Consider the following 17,808-nt stretch of genomic DNA (forward strand, 5'->3'; position numbering starts at 1 on the left):
TGTATTTTTTTTTCTAAATGAGTGGTGATATGAACTATAATTTTGAAAACTGTAATTTCAGGTAAACCGTAAACCATATGAACTGAAAAATTACCAAATGAATTCCTCAAATACCATATATTTTGATCAAATTATTTTTACCATATATTTTTTTATTAACCAGAATTATTGCTTATTTTTACTAGAAACGTCATTTCCATACCGAACTGAATTATTTAACCAGTGTCGCAATTTACAACTTGTATAAAAAAAGTCATATCTTCTGTTAAATTTCAAATTTATAAATATCTTTAATTATTTATTTTTTTGAACTAACACCCTTTGGCTTGTTGAAAAATTTATTCATAACAATAACGCCGGAGTATATCCACTATACATTACGCGCAGTATTTTTAACACAAACCTAACAACTGTAACTTTATTTATTTTTATCTCTTTAAATAAAACATTCTCTTCCACAATAACAATCTAAATTATGATGTCAGTCGTAAAAATGAAATGCTAAAATGTGGAATAAACAGCAATTTGAACACCACATTTTCTGTAATGCCTGCAATGATGTAAGCGTGCAAGTTGGATCTCCTAATACTGGCATTAAAATACCTCTTCCGGGTGTTATTTAATCTTCTCGAGAACGGGAATCATTTTAAGCTTCTGGAAAGTTGTTTTGCAAAAGTGCTTCTATCTCTTGAATAATAATGAATTGTTGGAGTCTGTTGCTGTGGAAGGCTTCTACAAGTGACTGAAAGTTTATTTTATTCTCTAATCTTTAAGGCAATTTTTTAAATTGCTTTAAGAGTGTATTTTTAAGAGGGAAATAAACGGTAAGTTTCATTGTGATATTTTAAGACTTGAAATGTGCTTTAATGTGCAGAGAAGGTGATTAATATAAAACCTGTTTGCAAAAGTTATAATTGAAACTTGCAAATTGCCAATTAGTTTGTGGTTAAAGGGTATTTAGGGCTTAAATAATTGTTAAATAAATCCTGGAACTTATTAAAAGTAATGTTTGTACAAGCACAATGCGGATTTTTTTTTTGAAAATCAAAGCAAGCCCTTACAAATAAGTGTCGCCAGCGTTCCATGCAGAATATAAAAGAAATAACAAATGTTACTTCGTAAAAAGAATTTGTTTGAAATTGTAACCATGCGTAAATTCTAATTAAATTATTTAGATGTTAAAATTTTGTTTTAAAATTTTTAACCAAATACAAAACACGCAGGATAATTATCGAGTTTATTTTATTTTATCTTTATGCAACTAACAGCTAAATATTGACGGTTTTGCTTTTAAACTCCTTATTTTTAATTCAACTCATTGACAAGAGATTTCCTGGATCAATCAGTACGGCTCTCCCTTGTTAAGTACAGTTTGAGGGAGTCTAACCAGCGTTTGTGTTACTTAGAAAGGAAAACCACGGAAACTTCATACGGTTAGCTCAGCAGAAAGAAGACAATAAACAATGATTTGTATGCCATTGGGGATATATTTAGCCCAGTAGTCTGACCAATCCAGGAAAAGTATACTAGTTTCCGACAATCACGTGATTTTAAATCTGTGTGTTGACTTTTCGAGTCACCTTCGTGTTGAACTTGAGTTAAGTTAAATCACATTTGTGTCATATATAGCAGAAAGTTATCTTTTACAACAAGCCAAAGTCAACCATGTCACCATATCCCTCGAATATTTTACAAATGGAGATATTTTGGTTAGCAAAGTTTAAGGACAAATCAAACAACAATTAGAATTTGGTTGGCCTATCAGAATCAAGAAGCCAGTGCTGTATCTTTAGCTATTTCAGTTTCTTTTTAATATATTTTTTACAATTCCAAGGATCATATAGACTTTTTTTAAATTTTAATTTCATCTGAATAGTATTCCGTCATTTTATCAAGCATAATTCCTTAAGAGAATCATATTTTATGAACGTGATTCGTTACGATAATTTATAAGTAGCCTCATAACTTTGATTAGTCTGTTGTCAGATAAAAGAATAATTTCTAATCAGGCTTTGAATTTGGAATTAGCAGCATGAGTTATACTGCTATTATATGTAATATACTATACTCCGTTGCCATTTAAGAAAACACCATTGCGATATAAGATTTAAGTAATCTTCCGCGATGGCTTCTAGTTCCGTTTTATTTCGTAATCAAATTACACAAATATGCTTTCAAAACAATATAAATGCTTTTAAAAGTTAAACATTTCAGGAAGATATATAATTCGAACTATTTTTTGCGATATATATCTTAGAAATATTTAAAGAAATTAGTTTACAAACATTAAAATTAAATAGTTTTGTAGCCTTACTGGAATCCTAGATTTGGAGACATATTTTGATAAACAAGGAGAACATTCGTTCTTTAACCTTATAACGTTGCAAGACCATTGGATTAACAAATCAAATGCGAGAAAAAGAATTTTTACTTTTATTTCGCTGTTGCAGAAAATCGTCTGCAAGAAACAATATTTATTATTCCATCATCAGTTTCTTTAAATGCGAACAGAAAAACTTATATTTGTTACGATTTTCAGTTGTTATTTTTACTGATTCTTATTATTTATTAATTGATTACTGTTTTTAATAACTGTCATTATTATTAATAAGAAAACAAGTAAAAATGAGGCTGTGCAACTTTGTTTCAAGAGTTGGCGATATTGATATACTTTCGATGCTGGAAGTTTGGCATACGTTTATTTTGCTTGCAATTAAATGCAAACAGGCTCTCTCCATATGGATAATGATTTTTTCTTAACTTGCAACAAAGTACATTATCATATTCTTACTTTATTGTACTATCTGTTCTCACTGTGGGAGCAACGTTAGCCCACCTAATATGGTGCCCCTAAAAGAGTGGCCAACAAATCTGCCCTTCATGTGCCTGTATGACCTAGGTCATAAACCAAGTGGGCATTGGAAGAAAAAAAATATTCCTACTTTATCAAGTACTAACTTCTTAATCACGAGTTTGAACGGAACATTCCTTAATAACAATTTTGTTAAATGTCAACAGAATTGACATGGATTTATATCCTTATATCCCGCCTTTAATTCTCTCAACGCTAGATCTGAAGCTTCTTGTCATTTAAGATTGCAATTACCTTTCAGAATTGTTAGCAAAATTCATTAATGAATTAATATATGTGTAGCAATGGCCGCTGTTTCATTCAATAATTTAATTTTTCAAATTCTATATAGTTTAAAAGAAGACAATTATTTGATTTTTCTCTCAGCATTTTTTACAAGATACCTGCAGTTTTACACAATTAAAGCAATGAAATTACGTCATTAGGTTAACACAATAAATATCAGAAACAATGCGCAAAAAGCCAGCATGAAATGAATTGAATTCCTTTTCGACCATAATATTTTTTTCATGTGAGAGTGATCATTTGTGAGAGTGATCTTTTGATCATGTGAGAGTGATCTTTTACATTTCATTTTCTGCAATAGAAAGTCCTTTCTAATCCTAATCCTTTTATCCTAATCTAATCCTTTTCTCATACATTCTTCTAACATACATAATAGATGTAGTCTTTTTCTCATACACTTCTCAAGAATCTATATATCCATTCATATAATCCTTTTCTCATACATTTCTCTAACATCAAGATTGCTCGTAGCCCATTTCTCATACATTTCTCTAAAATTAAGATTGCTCGTAGCCCATTTCTCACACATTTCTCTAGAATCAAGATTGGTCGTAGCCTATTTCTCATACATTTCTCTAGTATCAAGATTGTTTGTAACCCATATCTCATACATTTCTCTAGTATCAAGATTGCTTGTAGCCCATTTCTCATACATTTCTCTAGAATCAAGATTGTTCGTAGTCCATTTCTCATACATTTCTCTAGTATCAAGATTGTTCGTAGCCCATTTCTCATACGTTTCTCTAGAATCAAGTTTGCTCGTAGCCCATTTCTCATACATTTCTCTAGAATCAAGATTGTTCGTAGTCCATTTCTCATACATTTCTCTAGTATCAAGATTGTTTGTAGCCCATTTCTCATACGTTTCTCTAGAATCAAGATTGTTCGTAGCCCATTTCTCATACATTTCTCTAGAATCAAGATTGCCCGTAGCCCATTTCTCCTGCATTTCTCTTATGTCAAGATTGTTCGTAGCCCATATCTCATACATTTCCCTAATATCAAGATTGCTTGTAGCCCATTTCCCATACATTTATCTAGTATCAAGATTGCACAATTGGCGTTTTCTGGTACATCTCTCTTAAAAGTGTATATACTTCTTTTCTCATTCGTTTCTTCAGCATTAATGGTGAATATAGCTTTTTATCATACATTTCTCTTGTATCAATAATGCATGCATTTCTTTTCACATCTGTTTTTTCATCAATAATTGTCCCGGTAAATTTCATTAAAAAGAACATTTTAAAATCACATATAGTACACAATTATTAAATAACTATAAGCGTTTTGATGTTTCAATGGTACATCTTTATCAGTAGGAGAAAAGGCAGGAATGTTAAAAACAAAGATAACTAAAATCCGGCAGATGTTACGTACTAGAGCAAAAACAAAATTTGTTATTTGGAAAAAAAGCATAATCAGCTCGAGCTCCAAGCAACTAAATGAATGCGTTAACAACTGAGGAATATTCAAAATTTCCTGCCGATGCGTACTGTCATACGTAGGACAAATCAAACGAGCATTCAAACAACAGCTCAAAGAACATCAAGGCTACCTCAACAACCAAGAACTTCCCCGTTCACCCATTGCAAAACATTACTGGACAGAAAGCCATAAATTCGACTTTTTTCAGTTTATTTGATTCATAAATGTATTTCAGTAATTGATCTGGAATTTTGGGTGAGTCACAACATCATCAAAAACAAAGACCTTACTGTGAATAGCCTTACTGCAATACCACAATTGTCTAATATTTGGAAATCATAAATTTTTTAATATTTTTATTTTTTGGCTCTTTTAATTGTATGTTTCTCTCTTTCAGTATAACGTAACCTCTATCGGATTTTAATCATCCGTTTTTTTCCATTCCTGTCTTTTATCCAACTGATAAAGATATTCCATTATGTCATTAAAATGCGTGTTGGTTTTTCAATAAATTTTTACGATTTGTGATATTAAAACGCTGTATTTAAATAATTTCAATTTCCTTAGAAAGAGTTTTAAATTAGTATGACGGAACTTTAATCGGATTTTCATCTTGTCTGTTTTCACCATTCCTGTCTTTTGTCATACTGATAGACATTGCGCCATTGTAACACCCTAACGCGGGTAAGGTTTTTAATAAATTTTTACTATTTGTGATTTCGTTGTTTTTATTGAAATTAAATTTCCTTACAAAGAATTACTCTCGTAATTTTACAATTTTATGCGCATTTCTTTTGTCATACATTTCTCAAGTTTCAATAGTGAATGCGTTGAAAAATAAAGTTCTTTCTGTTCCTTTTGGCGACAAACAAAACTTGAATGTCACGAACCCATACAATTTTTATCTCATTATTTTCCATCAAGTTCGAATGCATCATACATTGTGTAACAAACTTTCTTCTGAGAACTTCAGAAATTAAGCAACTTTTCTCTATCTTGAAAACAGAATCTAGTTGCATTTAATCAAGGATTATACATTATTCATTTCACTTAAAATGTTCGGAAATTCAAATGTAAAAGTGTTTCACGTTTATATATTTTTTTTTTGTTTCCATTGCAAATTTTCATATCTGTTTTAGCCGCCATCCAATTTAACTGTTTTCAATAGGTAGAGAACAACTTAATTATATTCAAAACACAGCAAATTGTTATCTTTAATCACGCTGATTTAGTGTACTAGAGCATTTTAAACAGTTGCAACACCAGACTATTTCGAATTCTCCTTCAGGCTTAAGAAACAAAACAAATATTGAAATACGTGTTTAGGGAAGAGATTTTTCCCACTTCACGCTCGTCAACGAATGCAAATTCGAGACATAAAATAACGCCAAATATTACGCGTAATTTCCATGAGAAACGATAAAGCATTAGTAATTCGTAGGAAGTTATTTAAAAGTTAAGCCTCAAGAGACATAGCTGTGATTTATTTTCATGTATTTCATGTGATTTATTTTCATGTAACACTTAGGAATGATTTATAAACTCTCTCGCCTTATGAAAAGAACTTTAAAAAATAATTTCTATTTGCGCCAAATATTCGTGCCCAACATGATTAGCGTGGAATAAAAAGTCACGTGAATTAAAAATAGGTAAACTAAGTTGCAATTATTTGTTAGGAAAAATAAAATAATGCTGACACCGGCTCGACCTTTTGTTTTAATAAAAGCTTATAATATTCTCTTATTGTTTATCAATGGTTCTTTTTTCTCAAACGAAGAATACATTTAAAAATAAAAATAAAGAAAATAATTTATTAATAATTTAAGTATGTGTAATGTTTTTTTAATGCGGATGTTTTGAAACACTATTATTTCATTGTTAAACGTTGCTTTCTTCGTATTTTGTTTTCCTTAACCTTGACATTAGATAAATCTATGCCAAATGGCCTAGAGTTTATCTAATTTCTGAGAATAAAAGTTCTAGACATCGCAATTCATTATTCTTTAGTTTTACCTCTTAAATATTATTCTTTAAATTAATAGCGGAACTGATGAAATATTTGTTAACAAATTATGAGTTCATACGAATACTTCGTAGAGGAAATAATTGGCAAAAATAACATAATAGAAATAATAATAGAATTTTATAAACAACATACCTATAAAAAAATATGTATTTTTCATTAATTGCTTTATATTTATAACTTTAAAGCAATCTTTATATTTACAATAAATTAATTAAACATTTATAAATTGGGTAGGATATCGTATATATATTTCGTAAAATAAATAATGATCAATAGTAAAAATACCCAATTTCATTAAGCATAATAGTTTAATTTTAGCAATAAAATTGTGACCTTTAGAATTTTTTATAGTGACTTTGATAAATTATTTTTCCATAATTTCATGCATATATTTCATAAAGAAAATAATATAACTGTGAAAATAATAAAATTAAATAAACAATTTACTTAATATTCCAAATCCAAAATTTTTTTTCAAGAATTGCTTTATATGTAATTTTATGGTATATAATTTTAAATTTAGTGTTATAAAATGTAATGATTAAGTATTAGAGTGTTTTAAGAGAAATCAATTTTTTTGAAAAAAGAAATAATGAAACATGCACAATTGATAAATAAATTTAATTAATATAATTTCTATGTCATCCTTTTAATTCCAAGTAAAAAAAAAAGAATTATCGGGCAAGATGTTACATTTAGATAATGCACACATTGAAAATTTTGGTAAATTCATGTTCCAAATAAACTTTGTCATTACAAGATAAAACAGACCAGATTCACATTTATTTTCATTTGTTTTTTACCAAAATATAAGAAGACAAGCTAAAAACTTAATACTGATGACTAAAACAATAAATTTTTTCCGTTTGTTTTTTAAAGTTTTTCTTTAATAAAAACGCCTAAATAAAATTTAAAGACAAAAATGGATTTTGATATCATCAATGCTTTAACTGCACAATACATTGATCAGTTACTTACAATAAATAAAGCATTCTATTCAAATTCGCGTTATTTTATGCAGTAACACAAATTGAATGGCAAATTGTACTATAATTTTTTTTTCAATAATTTTATGTAAAAAAAACGCACATTTGTTTCAAAAAATTAGTAATGTATAGTTATGTTTATTAAGGGAATTCTCACAACCGTATAATTATTCAAAAACCAAAATGATATACCAATGTTCGAAAATACCAATTAAAGAAAAACTGAAGAAGATAAAAAAATTCACGTTTTTTCCGAACTGCTTAGAAAAACAAAAGGTTTAACCTTATAAAATTTCGACATTAGTTACTAATTTCATCAACTGATGGTAAAACAAAAAAATATTTCTATTCCAAGTAAAACTATTTCATTTGAAATATTAGCACATGCCTCAGTTTATGCTATCATTAAACTGCACTACATTACTTACAAATTTCATCTATAGAGGCATTTGATTGTAAAAACTAAAAATTAAAAAAATTATTTTACCCGTAAGACAATTTTATTTGAAATACTTGCACTGGTGTTTGTCAATGTTATCATTATATTGCGCTGCATTTGTGTTGCAAATGTTCTTTGTAATATGTCCTTTGTTAGCCAGACTTAAATGTATGGCGTTAAGAATTCTATCTGTTTTCAGCGAAAGGTGTTGGTATACTTTGCAACTAATTTTTTTAAAAAAAGAAGAGGACAAATAACCTAGCAACGCGATTCAAACCTTCCATTCCATTCTACATTCGTTATTTTTTTTAAAAAAATTCTTTTTCAGATCGTTAGATGCTAAACCGTATGTCAAACCTAAACAATTGTATTAAAGAACAAGATTTTGCTTTTGCAATAATCATTAAGAAATGTTACAGCAATTTGGAAAGTGATGCAACGAAAAGATATGGACATTCCATAGAGAAATTAACCATCTTATTGACATTAACTACGTAATCCTATTTGAAAAAATAAGCATTTACAGCAAATAAAATGTGTATTTTTATGCACGTTAAGAATTCCGTTGCACTCAAAGGTATACTTTTTTCCTACCAAAGTGTTGCATCGAAAAGGTGAGGACAGAGCACGGAAAAACTAACCATGTTATTGGCATTAACTGTGTATTAATCCTTTTGAAAAAATAAATATTTACACCAAATTTACTGTGTACGCACGCACGTTACGAATTCCGTTGCAGTCATTTTTTCCTACCAAAGTATTGCATTGAAAAAAGTATGGGCATCGCATGAAAAAATTAACTATCTTATTGACATGAACTGTATTAACCCTTTTTAAAAAGTAAGCATTTACATAAAATTTACGGTGTACACACGTTAAGAATTCTGTTGTACTCAAAAATACTTTTTTTCTAACCAAAGTGTTGCATTGAAAAGATATGGACATTCCATGGAAAAATTAACCATTTTATTGACATTGACTGTATTAACCAATTTAAAAAACAAACATTAAATTTATTGTGTATATTTATGCATGCTTGGAATTCCTTTGAATTCAAAAATAACACTTTTTTCCTTCCAAATACAAATTTGATTTTCAATATATTAGAAAGAACAAAATGGGAAACGTTATTTTTGAAGAGAAACTTTTCATATTACTTTCTATATCTATATTCTATACGTACACGTATAATACCTGAACAAGAAATAAATTTATATAACTTATTCTATGACATAGAGAAGAAATGGAAAGTTTTTTAAAAATGCAAGAGAAAACAGTTTATTAAAATGCATTTCAATATGTTGAAAAACTTTCACTTCAGCTGGATTTTATTTACAATTTAAATAAAATCTTTCTTTTAGGTTTGAAACGAAACGAAAGAAAAAGGGAAAGTTTTGCTTCTTTGGAAGATTTAAATTTTCTTTTCTTTCATTGAAGATATCCATCTATTTTTATAGAAATGCTTAGTTTTCTTCTTCTTTTAGTTTTATCGATATCTCCACCATTAAAATAGTGTTCTATCTTTTCTAAGGTAGATGAAAATAGAAGAAGAAATAACAAGGTAAAATTTCAAGTAGTTCGTTATCTATAAAATCCTTTTAAATGCCGAAAAATGCAATTCATAACAGTTTCTCCAAGAAAAAAACCCTGGACAATTAAAATCTTGAAAATAATAATAGTATTTAAATGCACAGAGCAAATGAAAGTCACATTTACTTCTCCTATCTATTTCTAGTTTAAAAAAAGAACGTTTAGCGAGATCTGTATGTTCTGAAATTGCTACTATTATATTGTCTGGGAAACTTCTTAACTTTTTGTAATAATGTGAAATACTTTTGGGGTATCATAAACTCCATACTCTCTTAAAAGTTTTTATATTATTGTGTTTTCTTAAGAACGTAACATTTTAGTAATTCTATGAAACACTTTTGTTTGAATTAATAAGATTTTGGCTGTATTTATACAATATTAGAAAGCACTCCTTTTTGGGGATGTTATCGTGTGGGCTGATGAAGAGATTATATCTCTTTGTTTTGTTTTCCGGATTTTTAATTTCTTTTTTCTTTTCTTTAGATATAAATTTTTTTTCTTTAAATACTTTTGAAAAATTATTTTTAATAATTTTCTTCTCTTGTCATTATTTTTTATTATTCTCCATATTTTCTCAATATTTTAGCTTATTTTATGAGTTCTATATACTTGCAGCTAATGCACAGTTAATAAAACTTATTAATTTTCTTCGTTTTTCTCTTTGTTTTCATTGTGCTATGTATATATATATATATATATNAAACAATTTGTTGTTCTGTTGAACAGTCTCTTTGTTTTATTCTTCATTTTGAACTATATATATTTTATTGTATATGTATTTTATTATATATATATATATATATTTAAAATCTAAATTTTTCCAAGCAATTTTACATTATATTTTATTAAATATCTAAAAATTAGGTAATTTACATCAGATGGTTTCGTATTTTTTTTTAATATATCTTAATTTAAATTTAGGATGTAATATTTTTGAAATTTGATATAAAAGAAGTACGGCTAGGTTTAACTACCCTATTTAAATATATGGTGCTACCATTGAGTGAGATATGTTAAAACTTTTATTAAGCAGATCAAGCATGTGAATTCCATATAAGTGTGTTTTATAATTGTATGAAATATTAGAAACTAAATGAAAAGCTTAAGCTAGATTGAAATTTTAGAAATTTAATATTTTATCTAATGTAATCAAAGTAGAAACAGCAGTTTGATATTTTAGTTAACAAACACTAAATTAGTCGCATGACTTTTTTTTAATTATTTTAATTTATAACCTGCCTTGAACAGCTGACCTAGTTCTGAGTTTACTATTATCAATGTTTAACTCAGTAGTCTGGTAATTTTGAAACCAACCCAGAATGCATGGGAACTCCTGGATCAAGCATTGTGACGAACGAGTTTCTATGAAAGGTTTTTGAGTATAACCTGTATTTGTGTTACATGGAGAGGAAAACCTCCCACGATTAGTCCGACGGCAAAGAGATTCCTCCCATGATCCGTCTACGACAGGATTGGGAAAACTACGGCCATCGGGTCAACTGTAGCCTGCCGGAATGGTTTTATCCTGCCCGCGGGCAGAATTTTAACTTGCCGATCCGTGGCGAATATAAACTATATACATCATACATCCATTTTCTTGTCTACTTTGTTTGAAGCTAATTTTGTTCTTTCTTTTTTAACAAAGTACTGATGACCTTTTTACTTTCTCTATTTTTGTTCTACAAAACATAAATTGATGGAAATAGTTAGCACAGACAACTTCAATAGGTAAAATGCTGAAAGCAGAAGTTCTTTACGGAATAGCAGTAGATTAGCTCCAACTAGTGTTTGTCTTTCTCGAGGAGCTGACATATGGAATCTAATATAGGTGTATTGTACTTCACATGAGGCAGACTACGCATTTTTAAGTTCCAACGGGCGGATTTTTCTGCCGACGGGAGTTCTAACATTATTTACTGCTTACGAAAAGATTGCACACATACAACGTCATTGTAAATAATGGTGAAATTATTAAATGTACAAAATGGCTACTGCTTTTTTGAGTTATTTGTAAAATTTTTTAACCCCAAAATGGCAACTAAAAAACGCAAAGTTGATGTAGAGTGCCATGCGGTCAATGATGAATTGACTTTATTTCATTTCAGAAGTTAGAATTTTTATTTTAGAAGTTTTTACTAGGTTTACCAAACTTTTTTCCTAGATTTTTGGCCCACGACCAAAAAAGTTTGCCCATCCCTGGTCTACCACTAAGGTTATTTTAAGTAAGCAGTGTTGTCAGTGCGAGAGCAGAATTCAAACTAATCAGCCTCCGCTGGGATTCAAACCTGGGTCGCCCAATCGGGAGTCAAACGCCTTATCCCCTAAGCCACCGCGGCTCTCATAACGTCCTTAAGAAAAAATTGATTTGATTAGTGGTCTCAAAAAGTGAGGTTAAATCGAAGATCTTTTTGGTTAATGGAATAATTAATTACTTTAAAATAATACAACTAATAAAAAACATCCATTATTTTAAGAACTTTTTAAAATGATGTACAGCTATTAAACTTTAAATTAGGCCTAGTACATACATTTTCACAAGTATTACAATATTTTACAAAGTACAATTACTGGATTGTTGCAAGTATTATTTTTCACACATATTTCATAAATTTTCAACTATGATGCAATTTTAATTATTTATTTAAGTCTAATTATACTCTAAAAATCGGATTACCGTCGATTCATAATATGAATCACAATGTTAAATTATACCACGTTTCTATCGAAATTGAACTGTAGTGTAAGGGGAATCAAGCTTATGAAAATGACATGGTTATCAAAATGATATGGTTTAGTTAAGCCCCATATTAAGTTCACAGTAAATTAGCATGTTCAAAACGTTATAGGAATTCTGACACTGTAAATAATCGCAATCAACTCGAACAATAAACGGCTTCGAGCCAAAATCTGTAACAGAATAGGCATATAATAAGATATTCACAAATAATAGCCTCAGTTAAATTCCATAATAAATTTATTACCAAAAGTGAAACAAAATGCTTAAGATAATTTACCGATTCTCTAATAAATTTCACAAGTTATTAATTCCTTCTCAAATATTGATAAACACAGCTTCCAGAAATTTGCAGCTGTCTCACAAGCTTCAGCTTGATTGCTTTTGCTCTTTATCTTCCTTTCCTGTTGCCAAATTTTCGATTCTAGGTCGACAAATTTACCATCGATTTTCTTCATTCATTATAATTAATGAAAGAGTGTGGCTCACTGTTAGACCCTAATGACAATGATTAGGAGACTTTGGACCAACTTGAAATTTCTCGCCAAGATGATCTGTTTCGTGTAATCTATTGTCCTCCCTGGAGTCATACTTTATCAAAATGGGTCGTTACCGGCTTAAGTGTCGAATACGACATAAATGGTTGCTGCGGTGGCATTTTTATAAAGATTGCAATTATCCACTTATAAGAACAATTGAACTTTTAACCAAATCTTGTTAAAGAAATGAGTCTAATTTAAAGAATTCGTTTTGTGGAGTTGTTGTCTACAAAAAAAATTATTTTTAGAGAGTGAATTAAAATTTCGTTTGTTGGAATTGAGAGAGGAATTAAGGACAACTCAGATCATTAGTAAGTAAAAAAAAAGGTAAAGCGGTTTTGAGTAAGCATATTTTTTGAAATAGAATATTTCGAGTGAATTTTTAATGCGAGTAAATTTTCCACTTTTAAGAGCTATTTATTTAAAAATACAATGAAATTAACCCAAAAGCAAACACGTTTTGGAATAATTGAACTGTTTATTTTTAGCCTTTATTTATTGTATTATTAAACAATCCTTCTTGATTACTTAATGTCTACTTATTCCCTCAAGCAATATACTCCCTATTCTCACGGTTTGTATGAGCTTCGAAGCATTTGCAACGAATTAAGCAACCGAATTTTATATCGTGCCACTCACATACATTGAAAAAACAATTAATTTTTTGTACCTACTGCACAAATATTATTACCAAAAATTATTTAAGTAGCTGGATAATTGTATTTAAACATTAAAATATTTCAAGTGTAATTATCAGTGATTTGTGACTAATAAAAATTAAACTGTTAAAAGTAGTATGATCTAGGCAACTTATTTATTTATTTAAAAGCCTTTTGTCATTTTAACTTAAAATCAATAAATTACGTAACTTCCTAAATATATAAAATTACGCTTAATTATAAACTAATATTTTTATCAAAACTTATTTAAGTAGCTGAATAATTATATTTCGACATTAAAATATTCATACTTCAAGTGTAATACATCAAGTGTAATTATCATACATCAAGTGTATACATCAAGCGTAATTATCAGTGATTTGTGATTGATAAACTGTGAAAAGTCGCACGATATAGGCAACTCCAGTATACATGCATTTAAAAGACTTTTATCACGCAAAACTAAAATCAATAAATTACGGTATTTTAAAAATATATAAAATTATGCTTAACTGAATTATTAAACTTAAACTAAATGGAATTGAAAAATTTTAATTTTATTACTAATTGAACAAGTTTTCATTTGTAGGAAATGGTCTTATTATTTAAGAAAAATACACTCAATGGGCGAATTACAGTTATTTAAAAAATAATTTAAGTTGAAATAGAAAATAAATATCGATAATAGTTTTTTTAGAACTCGTAATTTTTTTGCTCTTTCATGAAGACTTATTTTTCAAAGTTCAGTAAATTATTGGAAAGCCATTTATATCTCACTGAAGAGCTTTAAAACTTACCTATATACCAGATTAGGGCTCCTCAAAAATTTAAAAACTTTTCATTTCAGAACAGCTGTGTGTTTCTGAACTTAGATTTACCGAAGTACAATTTACTTAAATGGATTCTTATCTAACATTACAACATATATGCTTTGGAACAAATGAGAAAAGTTTAATTTTCCTTTAACGGTTATGTATTTTTGTAAGTTAGCTTCCTTCATATTTTTAGCTCTAAGTTTATAAAACCATTACTTTTTATTTTTACATGAGTAACATTATGTTAAGAAAATATGTGCAGAACCAACTCATTTTTTTTAAAATATTTTGTGAAACAACAAAACAATAAAAAAAACTTTGGTTGTTATTACCATACTATTTTAACAGTTGTTGTTTTTAGTACTTTATACTTTTTATTAGTTTTATTTTGAAAGTTAAGAAGAAAAAATTTATATTTACTTTAAAAATTGTTTAGAGTAGTACGAGGCAAAACTTTAAAATTTTTTACTTAAAAAACGTTTTTTTTTTTAATTTAAAAAATGTTTTATTTGATTTTATGTGGGATTATACACTCAAGGACAAAAAAATTAGCGCACCTAGAAGGAGTCGTCAAAATGAAACAAAATTTTACATACGTAATGACTACTTTAATATAAGTAAATGATTGGAAAATCAAAGAAAAAGGATAATTTATTTCAGAGAAAAAGGCAAAAGAACGGAGGAGTTAATACCCCGTTGGACCCCCTGTAGGGCGAATGCACGATACGATACGATCGGGCATTGAGGCATACAAGTTCTGTATGATGTCTTGAGACATTTCGTTCCTTATTTGCTGTAACCTTGCCTCTAGTTCATTCAAACACGTGGGATGCCGATCTCGCCATCCCAAATAATCCCAGATATTCCCGATTGGGGACAAATCTGGGGATCGGGCAGGCCAAGGAAGGGTAGTAACAGTACGGAGACAGTCTTGTGACACCCTTGCCGTATGAGGCCGAGAATTGCCTTGCTGAAAAATGACTCCTGGGAGCCGTTGCATGAGTGGCAGCACATGTGGTTGCAGGATTCATGGACATACCGCCGGGATGTCATGGTGCCACGGAATAATACTAGGGGCCCCTGTGTCTTCTCGAACCATACAAAGGAGCCTGGCCGAAGGACAGTTGGTATCGCAGCACGCATTACGTGTGCTGCCCGTGACGCCCACCTATCGACACCCCCGTTTGGAGTTTTGCCGCGCACGAGGAAACTGAATTGCAGCGGAATGGAACCAGGTCGTCTTTAGCGACGAATCCAGATTCAATCTCAGCAGTGATGACAATCGTGTTCGTGTGTGGAGACCCCGTGGTGAACGTCTCAATGCTGCCTTTGCTATACAGTGAGACACCGCTCCCACAGCTGGTGTGATGGCATGGGGTGCCATTGCCTACAATACACGGTCACCCCTAGTATTGTTCCGTGGCACCATGACAGCCCAGCGGTATGTTCATGAAATCTTGCAGTCACGTGTGTTGCCACTCATGCAACGGCTCCCAGGAGCCATTTTTCAACAAGACAATGCTCTGCTTCATACGGCAAGGGTGTCACAAGACTGTCTCCGTACTGTTACTACCCTTCCTTGGCCTGCCCAATTTGTCTCTAATCGAGCTAATCTGGGATCATTTGGGACGGCGAATTGGGCATCCCACGAGTTTGAACGAACTAGAGGCAAGGTTGCAGCGAATATGGAACGAAATGTCTCAAGACATCATACAGAATTTGTATACATCAATGCCCGATCGTATCGTATCGTGCATTCGTGCTAGAGGGGGTCCAACAAGGTATTAACTCCTCTGTTCTTTTGCCTTTTTCTCTGAAATAAATTATAGTTTTTCTTTGATTTTCTAATCATTTACTTATATCAAAGTAGTCATTACATATGTGAAATTTCGTTTCATTTTGACGACTCCTTCTTGGTGCGCTAATTTTTTTGTCCATGAGTGTACATTACACGAAAAAAAATTACCGTAATTAAAAATTACCATAAAAATTACAAACTTACCGTATTGTATGGTAACGACTTTTCTGGTACAAAAAACCACGATTCTGGTAATATAAACAAAATATATGGTATTTAAACCATTCCATTTGGTAATTTCTTAGTGTATATGGAAACAGTTTTTCGGAGATTCTGGTTCTCAAAATAATATTTCTTATTACCTCATACAAAGTAAAAAATATAAAACCGAAAAGTAAATTTTATCCAATAAATGGTTTTTATGCCGGGCCCTAAGTTATCGTGATAAAATTATCAAATTTTACCACAGTTGCTGAATTTTATCACAGATTATAACGATATATTTTATTGTCAATTTTACCCAAATCATTACCAAAGCACTTCGGTAAAAATTACTGATATATTTTAGATATTCCCTTAGATCCAAAAACAGGGTCGACTTTTCTATATTCTGGTAGTTTTAACCATATTTTTCTTAGTGTAAAACATGGTATGGATAATAAAATATTTGAATAATTTTTTAGAAAATATGGGGAAAAACTGTCCAAAAAAACAAAAAATCGTCGTTTTTTTAAAATTACAAAGATAATTAGTTATGAATTTTTATTAGAAACTATGAATTAATTAAGAGCTACAGTATTAAAATTGAATTATATATTAAAGTTGAATTAAGAATTTGTTAAAATTTCTTTAATTTTTCTTTATAATACTCATTAAAACTCTATTTATGAGATAGACTATGTATTTGACACAATATAAATATTTAGATATTTTACAGCAATTATCGAAATTTATTTGACGAGAAAAACCCTAAAAATGCATTTAGATATTTTTAATTTAGTTGTAAAGATATAAAACAATAATTTATTCAACTAGTTCGTAGTATATTCCCTAGACGCATGAATAGAAAACATTCATGAAAAATTTCAAGTAATTCTAACTAAAAAGGTTTGAGATATTGCTTTTAAAATGTTGGAAAATAACTGAAAAGTTAGTTTTGAGTTAAAAGGCAGAAAAGTTGCAATTATCAATGTAATAATCAAAATAACTGATTTTTTAAGTCATCATATAACTTCTGTTCAATTTGATTTCAGCAGTTTTGGAAAGAGAAAGGTTGCACTTATTGATGTGTTTTTTTCTCAGTGTCTGAAATATTTTGGTTAAACATGATTCATAACTATGGAATGCCATTTTCATGTATGCAAGTTATTTAATACCGAAATAGCTAATACATAAATTACAAAATTAAAACAGTTTTCTATCATTTAAGAATGAAATTATGACTTATTCTTTACTTTTTTTCTTCATTCTCATAATAATACGCTCTGTAATATTTTCCTTATTTTAAAATCCTATTTTATTACTTCCTTATTGCAATATTTTTAAGTTAAAAATATTATGAACCAATAGATTTCATAGATTTATAAATGTCGAAGATTTATTACATGCTTGGTTGTTTAAGAATGTTTAAAAACTATTCA

At 29.6% G+C, this 17,808-nt stretch overlaps 2 protein-coding genes across 2 annotated transcripts in view; one reads left to right on the plus strand and one right to left on the minus strand.

Annotated features, from left to right (window-relative positions):
* Window positions 1-17,808, minus strand: part of LOC107455815 (FERM and PDZ domain-containing protein 4) — a 404,769-nt gene that overhangs the window by 273,020 nt on the left and 113,941 nt on the right. The window lies entirely within an intron of this gene.
* LOC107455824 (uncharacterized) overlaps window positions 531-17,808 on the plus strand; it is a 91,305-nt gene continuing 74,027 nt past the window's right edge. Inside the window, exon 1 of the mRNA XM_071181331.1 lies at window positions 531-824. The gene's annotated coding sequence lies outside the window, so the exon portion shown is untranslated. The remainder of the gene's footprint in view (window positions 825-17,808) is intronic.

This window comes from Parasteatoda tepidariorum, chromosome 1 (genome assembly GCF_043381705.1).
Source record: "Parasteatoda tepidariorum isolate YZ-2023 chromosome 1, CAS_Ptep_4.0, whole genome shotgun sequence".
NCBI lineage: Eukaryota > Metazoa > Arthropoda > Arachnida > Araneae > Theridiidae > Parasteatoda > Parasteatoda tepidariorum.